This window comes from Coptis chinensis, chromosome 7, assembly GCF_015680905.1.
Source record: "Coptis chinensis isolate HL-2020 chromosome 7, ASM1568090v1, whole genome shotgun sequence".
In the NCBI taxonomy this organism is placed as follows: Eukaryota; Viridiplantae; Streptophyta; class Magnoliopsida; order Ranunculales; family Ranunculaceae; genus Coptis; species Coptis chinensis.
This window is the reverse complement of record NC_141462.1, coordinates 64,629,446-64,641,206: the sequence shown is the minus strand read 5'-3', so window position 1 is coordinate 64,641,206 and position 11,761 is coordinate 64,629,446. Positions and strand designations below refer to the sequence as shown.

Genomic DNA, 11,761 nt, shown 5'->3' with positions numbered 1-11,761 from the left:
CCCTCAGATTTTCATAACTTTTTATCCTTTACTGAGAGGAGTTGCAAAGCGGAGTCAAAGTCTCATAACTCTAGTAGACCAAAGTATAAAATGTCTATGGGAAGTAAGCATGTTGTTGAGATATCAGTTTTGGAGTAGGAATTCTAGTCTTGAGGATCTGACTTTAAAAGACTCACATTACGTCTTAGGGATCTGACATAAAAAGACCTACCTCCTGATCATTCTTTTGAAAAAGTTTCGTTTTAATCACTTCATTTCGTACACGAAATTTTGATTAGGAACCCATGCTTTAAGGTCCGGTAGTTTTCAAACTAATGTTAAGATTTCCTTTTCCGTTATATGTTATTTTTAGTCTATCTAAAAAAAAAAAAAAAAAAAAAATTATATGGGTTTGTGCCAAATCAGTTCACATTTCGGCCCAACAACTCATTCTCTTCCCCACACCACCTCAAAACCCTAACCTAGATTCGCCACCTCCACCACCACCAACCATTGCCGGAAATCAGTTGAGGAATCATCCTCCAAGAATTCCAAACCCAACCACTCAAATGTGCGTCTGGGACATATCAATTTTGCCTACCCCTTGCGTCCAGACGCAACCAAACCAAATTTTTTAATTTTTTGCATTTTTACACCACCACTTCATCCCATTTTTATATATATCATTCACAACACAGCATAAGCTACCCACCATTGCCATTTTCGAAAGATAACATCAAATTTCACACCCCGCCAAAATCAAAATTTTGAACTTGACTGTCGCGTCTGGGGGCGATAGGATTACATTGAAAATTCGTCGGTGACATCATTTCGACCGATTGAAGCGATAATTCAGTTTTTTTCCTTTTTGGTTGTCGTTGTTCGTTTTCCTTTGTTTGATTATTATGGAAGTCTTAAAAGAGATACATCGAGTTGAAGTTTGGGAATTTGTTCGAAAGAGGGTCTCGACACACTTTGGAAATGCTATCTCGGCGTTGAGTTGGGATGTGTTTTTGTATGACGAGAGTGACTTCATTATGATGAGGGTCTAGTTAGACAGTTTTTTGGTGCTATAGACCATTTCATACGAGAGGCGAGTGAGCTTGTGTTGAAATTTGAGACAGAGGCGAGTTTAAGTTGACGAGGGAGATGCTCCGGGGAGTTCACCCAAATTCGATGTATGAGGGGATGAGACACACATCTTGGGAGGATTGAAAGATTACCATGGGCGTCTTGGCCCACATCGAGAGGTTAATCAAGCAGCCGGGGCGAAGACCAAGTCTCTGAGAAGAACCGGCTGACTAGCATCTGAGATGGCTTTGTCACAACGTAGTAGGCGGTGAGTGAGAACACTTTATACCAGCCCGATCTACACTTGCTTTGGATGTTGATGACTAGGGGCGTTAGAATCTGTATGTGTAGATTTATTCTTAGAAGGTTGGGGAATATGAAGACAAAGAAGGTAGAGCATTCTAAGATAAGCCCGGTCATAGCCACAAAGATCATGGAAGGCTTAGGATTTAGATCATTTGCTTTCGGATGAGACTTCGAGAGCTATGATCCTAAGAGTATTTTGGCTACGAGGACCTTGAGGAGAATGGAGCTTAGAGTACTTAGATGTGCAGGGACAGCCGACGTACCCTGTAGCTGCACCACACCCTACTGAGTATGATTTTGGAAATATAGCACCCTATCAAGCTATAGAGGATCAGAACATGAGGGCTGCTATGATACATATGCAGAGGGGAATGCAGGCGTTGTTTGAACATCAAAGGACTACCGAAGCAAAGACCACCCATACACTTTTGGGATTGACGAGGTCAGTAGATACCCTGGCTGGTAGTGTTGACGAGATTAAAGAGCGGGTAGGCAGGCTGGAGAGTCAACCGAGAGGCGGACAAGCAGATAGAGGACGTCGTAACGTCAGAGGCCGCCACGAGTAGTTTTGAGCACTGTTTGCTTAGTAGGATTAGTTACTTTAATAATCCTGTATTTGTTTTGTTTCTTGAACTAATGATATTTGATTTTCTCTATTTTGTGAGCTTAACATTTATATGACAGAGAAAGATCAAATATTGATATTCGGCATCAATGGTAATATCCTACCTTTTTCTCATCTATTTCATTTACTTCTTTATGCATTGAGGTCAATTCATGCATAAGTAGGGGGAGGGTGTACTTGAGAAATGAATTTCAAAAATTAGTTTTCAAAAACAAAAATATTTTTGTTTCTATATCAGTAGCATGAGAAAAATGAATTTTAATGATGAGTCTGGGATATAGATTCTATACTGCTTAGTGTTGAGTTTGATAGATAGTCGATATTATTGATTTCATTACCGCTTAGACTATTTATTATGCTCGAACATAGTTCTTATTGATAGAATTCTTTATCAAGGCATCACCATAATACTTGGTGGGGTTTTGTGTACTTTTGCTAGAAAGAGATTTAAACCCCTAGTAAACTAGAAGTAGATTTTTTAGACTTAGCCCGTGAGACTTGAGCTTTATACCCATTCTTTGGAGAGTTCTTATGAAAAATCCGAGTCTTAGTGACTCAACATCTTTCAGTTCTTTATGTCGTTGTAATAAAGTCTCATTATTCGTTGATTTGGTTAATCACGAAGTGACATCAACTGGGGAGATAGCCATTAGGTCTTGTAGTCTATTCGAAATAGAGTATCATACTGATAAGTCAAGTAGTGAACCCATTCAGCCTTTATCCCACCTAGTAGGACCATCATGTTAAACCCTTTTGAACCTTACAATAAGCCATTTTCTTTCATAAAACCCTTTACCCGTCACCCAACTCCAGACAAGGAGTATAGCCAAAATCTTTATCAGCCATACCCATATGTTTCTGAGAATACGAGGGACACAAAGAGGAAGAAAGAGCACAAAAGGAAGATTACAAGGAAATACCATAGAGATACAATAAAGACCATCATTCTATTCTAAGTGAAAGAAGCTAGTGGAAAACAAGCATATCCAGTACTAATCAAGGATATACCAAAAAAAAAAAAAAAAAAAAAAAGTTGAACAGAATGGATGGAAAAGCTAAGACAAAGGAAGAATTTTCTTTGCAATACAGAATTTGAAGAAATCTTCCAAATAATGAAGCAAAACCTTTAGTGTTTTTCATAAACAACCTTAGAATCCTTTTTACCTTTTCTTCATAAACCAATACCCAAACGAAGTTACAACCCATGACTATCACTACAGTATGGTACGAAGTCTAGAATAGGTGAGAGGATGCTAAAGTGAAGGACCCAACACTTCATATGTGATTGACATTCTTTCCATGAGACTACTTTTATGCAGAAGTTTGTTTTCCAAGGTAGTATGTGGGATGTTCGTATGCATTATTCTTTTCCCTACATACATGAGGTAAAATAGTAGACCATCTTCTGAGAGATTCTTTTCTGAGAGTATGACAGGTGAGGATTGAAAGTCGAGATTATCTACCTATGGTAAACTAGGGATTCCATTTCTTGGATAGGAGAGTATAGGAGATTGACTAAGTACACACATAAGCCTTGATTAAGAATTTTGTCAATTTTTACTATCTCCCATCATAATCTATGAGTCTTTGCAGCAATGTAGTTAGCAATGGAGACCGTCTCTTGGAGTAAGCACTAAGTGGGTAAGGAATTTCTCTCTCTGAAAAATACTATCATTCTTGAACATGCTATTGATTGATTTTGTGGGTATATCACCTGAAAACCCTCACGAGACTATAACTCGTCCTTTTTGGGGAACATAAAGGTTTAAAGCCTTGTTGCATATGGTAAATGCAATCGCGATGCCTACGAAAATGAGTTAGGATTTTATTTTTGTTATTAGGATGTGATTTTGATCACTTATCTATTTTTTTATCTTATTTGCTAAGAGACTAGCAAAAGGCTAGTTGGGAGTTGTGATAAGTGCTCAAAAAGTGCTATTTAACCCTCGATTATGCCTCTTGTTTAGCCATCTTAGTGGACTAATAGTGTTTATAAGTTGTGTTTTAAGATTCTACAGGTGAAAAAGAGAGTTTTGTAGAATATTAGAGAAAATGGGGTAAAACAAAGCAATTCAGAGCATTAAGGATCACATGGGAGGCCCGTGGACAATCATGGAGAAGGCCAAGGAATTGGAGCTGTTAAAGATGCAACTTGGACCTATTTTAAAGTCTATTTGGAAGCCCAAGGCCAAAGGATTCGTTGTTTGGACCAAAGCCCGAAAAAGAGGATAGAAGGATAGAGCAGAAGAGAGAAAATCGCCTTATGCGTCTGGGACGCATGTATCGAGCGTCCAGACGCATTGAGTGCGTCTGGGACGCATAAATCGAGCATCCAGACACATTGATTAAGTCTGGGATGCATGAATAATGCATCGACGCATGAATCGACATTAATCTTGTAGCCAATTCCTTCCGGTTTTGAAGGCGAAGTCGGACTCTCGGAAGAAGTCTATTTGTATTAGGAAACAAATGACGGTTTGGAATGCTTCTAGAGCTCATTGTAACCCCTATAAATAGAGGACCTAAGTGCCTCATGTAATTTGCCAATTCACTTATATTCTTGTCTCTCGAACTTGAGCAGAGAGAGATTAATAATAAAAGATCGGTTTTAACTAGCTGAGTCTTAATAAATTAGTCTTTCTAGTCTTATGTTCTTCAACTCTTCTTCTTCTTGTTCTTCCTTCTTTATGGAAGGCTAATCTTCTCCTTCAAGGGAGAAGATGAAGCCAGTGCTTAAGGTTTAATGATTCTTCTGGTTCATGGTGTTCTTCAATCAGGTTAGTTCTTTATGTTTGTAGTTATTAGTTCCATTGCGCACACCAGGGGATGGAAGTATAAAATAGGGTTTATGTTTTGCAATATTAATATCATGCTAGTGTTCTTTACTTTTCTTCTAGGAGTATAGTTCTTTAGAGTTAGGGAAGTATTCTTTGTGTTTCCTTAGAAGGGGTAGCTCAGGGAGTGGCTGCCTAGGGGAAGTATTCTTTGTGTTTGCCTTAAGTGGTGATTCATTGAATGGCCGCCCTATTAGGAAGTACTCCTTGATGTTGCTCTTGGTAATACATTGAATGGCTGCCCGAGCTTACATAAAAGGAAAGAAGATATTAATAGCATAAACATAGGAACAACCTTAAGTAGAGTTAATTGTTAACGATGTTTTAGATCCAAGAGGGCATCGCAGACTTCGATTGCCTAATTGTAGTCTACTTGTAAGAACAACCATGAAGCAGAAGGTCATAAATCAAAAGTATTGGTGGATTCTAATCTCTTGAATTCCCTCTCTTATAAATTCTCAACAGTTTAGTTAGTTTAGCATTAGAATCTACAATCTCTACAATATTAGTTTTTAATCCCTCAAACCCCCTTTCCAGTCCTGTCCTTCACATAACATACACTTAAAAGTGGAACGATACCCTACTCATCCTTTACTTATTGAGGGATAATTAGGTTTTGATATGCTTCTTTTTGTTCAACGTTCATCATCTATCTACATCACCTATCATCTCATACACACACACACAAAAAGAGGTAGTGTCACCACCCGTGGAGGACTCTGTTTCAGCCGAGTCCGACAGGCATGAGCGTCGTCGCCGAAGGACAGATGGTTCAAGCCAATCTCCATCTCAGGGTCCATCTTCATCACATAACTAGGTGTTCACCATCAGTTGTGTTCGCTGTTATTTCATGGTTTTGATTGTTTTATTAGTTGGATTTTAATTAAGTAGTTAAATTTAAATATTAATGTGTTTGTTTTATGTTGTTTGGATTTAAATTTTATTTTTAATATAATTGGTTAATTTCGAGTACTGCTTGTTTTTATCATTAATCCCACCTTCCCGACTTGTTTGGGGGTGGTAATAGTTATACCGAGCATAATTCGTTATATGATCATCTGCGGTAAAGTTGTCTTGGAGGAAAGGTTGAGAATTTGGCCGATATCGGCATATCTATGATTTGGGTGGTGGTAGCATAAAATCTAGGAGAGTTTAGAAGTTACTATTCTAAATCCAGTATAAAAGATACCAGGATTTTTAGAAAATCAAGAAGATGGGTTGTTTCCGTTTTCGGGTTTGGAATCTTTCTATTTCCGGAAATTGCCTTTAAACAATTTGGCAACTTGCCGATTCGTTTTAGAAGCACAGAACCTATTTAAACCCCCTTCATTCTACACTAACAAACCACACTACACCCCACCATCATCCCTCACCTTTCACTCCAAGTTTTTCCTTCTTTTTCCTCCAAATTTCTATTTCAAGATTTCCGAAGCGCCCTACGCCTTCGTCATAAGCGCCCTGCGCGCATACACGCCGTCGAGAAAGTTTACTTTAGAGCGACCAGCCCTGCTTTGGAAGGCGGCTCGGCGCCTAAACACTGTTATTGCAAAACCCGAAGCGACCGGCGCCCTAAGCGAAGCGCACCATTACCTACCTTCGTGAAGCGGAAAATTCAAATTTTCAAAGGATCATTCCAGGATTTTTTTTTGGAACTGTTCAAAGAATAGTTGAGATGACATCTCCTATAGTCATACCTGAACAGTCTTTCGAAGATGTGTTGGGCACCGAGACCTATGGACATTGTTTCCGACACAGGATCCTGCAGTTAGGATGGTGTCATCTACTGGTAAGTGATGACGATTCATATTCACCACATCTTACTGCTTATTTCTACGACCACGTTAAATTCTATTGTAATCAGGATGGAGAACAAGAATTCTCCATCGTAGTCGATGACACGACACATCAATTCAATAAAAATGTGGTCGCTTTAGTTTCGTGGATTACCAATACGATCCCCGTTCACACATGGGCATATATGACCGATAATGCATACCTTTATGATTATACATATTTCCATGAGTATTATGGGGAGGCGTATATTCGAGTAATGGACCGTGGGCGATATAGCATTGCCCTTGGTAGCCTTTCCCTAAACATAGGCACCACCATGTTATTCATCGATGAATATTTTGGGGAATGGCGAGTTCATTTCTCGCAAAACGATCTTGCAGGTGACATTTTCCTCGCTTTAGCCGAGGGGCGTCGCCGATATGACATTCGAAGTTTTAGTCGCTAGTCTTAAGAGAGCCCAAAGCATGAGGCGTAAGTATCTTCTTATGCCTGTTTTAGTAAGCCGCATCATCGTAGTTGTTTTACATATACGTGAAAAATTCACAGATTGGAAAAAGGTTGAAGTCATGAGACCCACCAATTGGGTGGTTCGCTCATTCGCGAATAATGACTTGGCGAGGATGGCAAGTGCGACCTCATTTGGTCGCCCGTACATCCCATCGGACATATAATAACACTTAACAGGTTAGCATTAGTAGATGATAAATGGCAGCAAGCTTGGCAAGTTATAATGGGTGGCGGGGATGCAAAGGAACCTCATCTCTTTAAGGAGGAGGAGGATGCTTAAAGCGGGGAGATAAGGTAAGTTTTAGTTTTGTTATTTTTCGCTTATGTCCCAAGCAAATTTAATTTCATTAACCCCATAATGGGTGGAACTCTTTATAGAGTTGCGTCGATATTTTATTTCCTATATTAGTATGTTCTAACCTTGTTTTGCAGATGTCCCAGAATTTCATGCGTTTCCATGGTATTTTTCTACCCTCTTTATTTAAATGCTTTGAGGACAAAGCATGTTTCTTGTTTGGGGGGGGCATAGAAACACGTGTAATTAAGGCACTTGTTAGGATATAGAAATGTATAATATGCATTTGTTTTCAAGTTAAAAATTTTCAAAAACATAAATAAATAAGTTTATGCTATACACTTAGGAATATTGGTATTGTTTTCTTTCTCTATGCTCTTAACAATCTAGAAGTCTCACGTAGCTTTTGCATCAGAATAATTGTTAGAAACGTAGGTTAATATGTAGGTAATAATCTTTGCATCTATCTATAAATATATTACATGAGTATCTATGATTGTTAGCAGTAAGTTTCTGAAAGCTAGGCTAGAGTACTTATTCTACAAATCCTGTGAGAATATAGCCTAAAGCCTTATATGAGCGAAACATTTGAGAAATGACACAAGGGAGAAGTAAAATCCGGATAGAGAAATCATACGTCCACTTGCTTGATTACTATGCCATATCCTAAGCGAGAATTTAGGCCCTCTTTGGATCGATATAGCCAGAAATTCAAACCTATGAATTATTTTCCGCTACACTATGTCAAAATAGCTGATTTAGGACGGCTTAGAGCTGTTGAGATTGGTCAATCTCGATGGCTATTGGCTGTCTCATAAGCCGTTGTTAAAAATGCCGTGGTATTTATTCTCGACGGTTAGTGGCTGTCCATTATTTGAACTACAAAGACAGCTAAGAAATTAGTTTTATTGAATGACTAATGGCCGTGGGTTTGGGGTTTAAAGCCACGTCGAGCTTTCGATCAAAAACTAAATTGAAATTATGGTAGAGTATTTGAAAATCTAATTTATTGGATGCACCTGCCGCTTCAATATGATTGGCTACCCAAATAATTTAAATTCAAACTACACTATAATTAATAAACCATAATCAAACTTAAGTACCAAAACATCTTTATATTCATCATTCCATCCAAAATGTTTACATTGCAATACCATATATACTATAAAACTTGAAGTTTGACAAAATACCAAAATATTTGAACTCAATCTTGGTGCTCAAGTATTCAATAACTAGCTTGAAACACTATCCAAAGACCAAAAACAACTATGTATTTGGATTTACAAAGCACGGCAAAAGAAGATAAGTTTTTGTCAATTTAAAAGCTTCATCGATCAATGAAAAACCACGTAATTTTTTGGCCAAGTAATCACGTCACCAAGCACGATATCTCCGAGTCTTCCATCTCCTTCATACAACGGTGCAAAATCATCGAGTATCTCATCGATTCGGACATTATACGAACTTGGAAGTGTCGTTAAATAGGTGCAGACTTCTCCAAGTGCAACCACAGTCTTTGTTATGAAACTCTTCAAGTGACAAGTTGTAGATTGAGGTCGGATATTGTGGGAATCATCCTGAAGCGGTGATTGTTGTATTTCCTAAAAAAAAAAACAAGGAAATTAATGTAGCATTAGAGACTTTAAATAGCTTCTTGAACACAAGAACCAAAAAGCACCCAAGAGTTCAATCATTGATGAAATGATCTTGAGTATGCATTTCCAAAAGTTTGTCACTTAATGTTCACTATAATACATGGCAAGAAATGTCATCAGGAATATAACAGTTAGGATTGAGCTGTTGGCAGTTAATAACTATGGAAACATCTACCTTTAAAATATACTAGTACATGCGCATGTATCGTTAGGATATTTTCCATCCTTCCCTAACCAAAACTAACTTTATCTCATCAATTTCGGCCGGATAGATTATTTTCAGTCTTTGTTTAGGAAAAGGATTTATCAGAGAACTTCTTTGTATTACCTTTCTGGCACAAGGAATTGAGACAGAAACTAGTTAACAACTTCATTGTCACAACAAAAACATCAAACCATGGGAACTCTCATCCAGTTTGAACTGCTAGATCGATTCCTCCTCTCATCTAGATAGAAGAGATCTTGAATATTGAAGTACAACTGTAGAAGATAACTAGAATTCCACCGAAGTTACTTCTCATGCTAAAAACCTGACCTAAAACTTCTATTCAAACGGAAGACCTGCATTTTCACATAGTTCTGCATTATTGCATTGAGAAACATTCGACTCGCAGCAGTGTGGAAATTGGAGAGGTCTTAGGTGGCAAAAAAATATATTTTTCACAAATGCTGGTTTGAGACACTCAGACCAACAGTTCCAAGACCTCTGTAATATTTTTCACAAATGCTTCTCTGAAATTATACTTCTTGAAAATAATACAGACAGTATATACACTCATACCAGCATCGCAACAAATTTAAACTCAAACCAACTTATGGAAATTGCAGAGGCAACTACAAGTTACAACCAACCATTGGAAACTGGAGAGGACACAGAGTATTAGGTGCACAATAACTCCACACTAGAGGATCACCTAGCAACACAAGCAAAGAGACAAAAAGAAGAAAGACAAGCCCGAAGAAATACCTATGTGAAAGCTACCTCGATAAACAGAAAACTCCATTCTAAGTTTCTAACCAGTGCCCCATGAGCCTCTTCCAAACATATGAAAGATCCTGCATCATAAAACTACTTTGGTGAACAAGCAATTGACTGAACTGCTTCTCTTTGTAATTGATATCATTTCACAGAGACCAATCTACGAATAAAAGACTGCAGCAGTTATCATGTTGGGCCCAGGCCAAACCACTGATGTACTTATCACTACGGATCAACCGGCTGGGCGTTACTACATGGCGGCCCGTGCTTACGCTAGTGCTCCACCGATTGTAGCCTTTGATAACACCACAACGACTGCTATTCTTGAATACAAGTCGATTACCATGTCCATCAACAAAGGCCCATTCAAAGTCGAAGTCCAAATGCAACCCTCGACCCATTTTTCCATTTCTCCTCCTGCTTACAATGATGATACTCGAACCGCCACAGCCTTCACTACAAGCCTTAGAAGCTCCTCCTATCTTACTCCCAAAGTCCCTGCCGATGTTGATGTAAGCCTCTTCTTCACAGTGGGTTTGGGCCTTAACCCGTGTGCGCCAGGCCGTACTTGTCAAGGTCCAAATGGAACCAACTTCACTGCTAGCATGAACAATGTTTCCTTTGTTTTGCCATCTACATTATCCATACTTCAAGCTTACTATAGAGGTGTTAATGGTGTTTTTACTACAAATTTCCCACCAATCCCACTAACTCGGTTCGACTACGGGTAACGTAAGTCGGGCTCTTTGGACTCCCATGCGTGGTACGAAGCTTCACAGGTTGAAATTTGGGACAACAGTTCAATTGGTACTACAAGATACAAATATATTTGTAACTGAAAACCACCCTATTCATCTTCATGGATACAGCTTCTTTATCCTTGTGGAGGGTTTTGGCAATTTCAACCCGAGAACTGATCCGGCTAAATTTAACTTTGTTGACCCGCCCCATAGGAACACGGTGGGTGTACCAGTTGGTGGATGGGCCGTTATTAGATTTGTTGCAGATAATCCAGGTACATGGCTAATGCACTGTGATTCAAACAACCATTCATGGTTATCTAAAAAGTTATATGGAAAGTTTTCAACAGGGGTGATATGTAAATCGAGTAAGGTGTCTTTGAAAGTGTTTATGTATGATATGCCTCCCCGAAGTTCCATTTTAGCTCCTAGACTGGAAAGCTCAAGGAGACTGAGTGGCCTGATATAAAAAAAAAAGGATCCCTGATTACCCCGGGGGTCTAAATTTGCAGAACAGTATTGAATATTGGCTCACATTGGATCTTCGAGTTTTCGTGACTAGAATAGTGGTTCTAGTGTCGTAAGAGTCCTCAACTCAAGTGAGGTTGATGTCATATTTGTTCCCTACTTTTCCTCCTTGAGCTACAATCGTCATTCAAAGGGTAAATGGCCATCTACACCCTGCTCAGGTAAATGGCCTAGAAATGAATAACCAATAAAGCCATGTTTTCTTAATCCATTCTTTCATTCTAAGATTGGGGGACTCACGGCGTCATTTCGTAGGGCATCAAAGGTCTAGAACAAATAGACAAACCTTAGGCCTAAGCTTTTCTAGTTCTAAGATTGGGGGACTCACGCGCGTCGTTCGTATGAGAAAGTTTAGCGGTCAAGTTAAAGAAATGAAATGTGGGAAGTTGTGGTGGCCAAGTCAGAGCGACATGGGCCAATAAAACAAATGATGGCTGAGAGAAACTTT

The 11,761-nt window shown here is 38.8% G+C and overlaps 1 pseudogene; it reads left to right on the top strand.

The window, feature by feature from the left end:
• Nucleotides 1-1,694: 1,694 nt before the first annotated feature.
• On the top strand, nt 1,695-11,254 carry LOC147488407 (laccase-5 pseudogene; annotated as a pseudogene).
• The last annotated feature ends 507 nt before the right edge of the window (nt 11,255-11,761 follow it).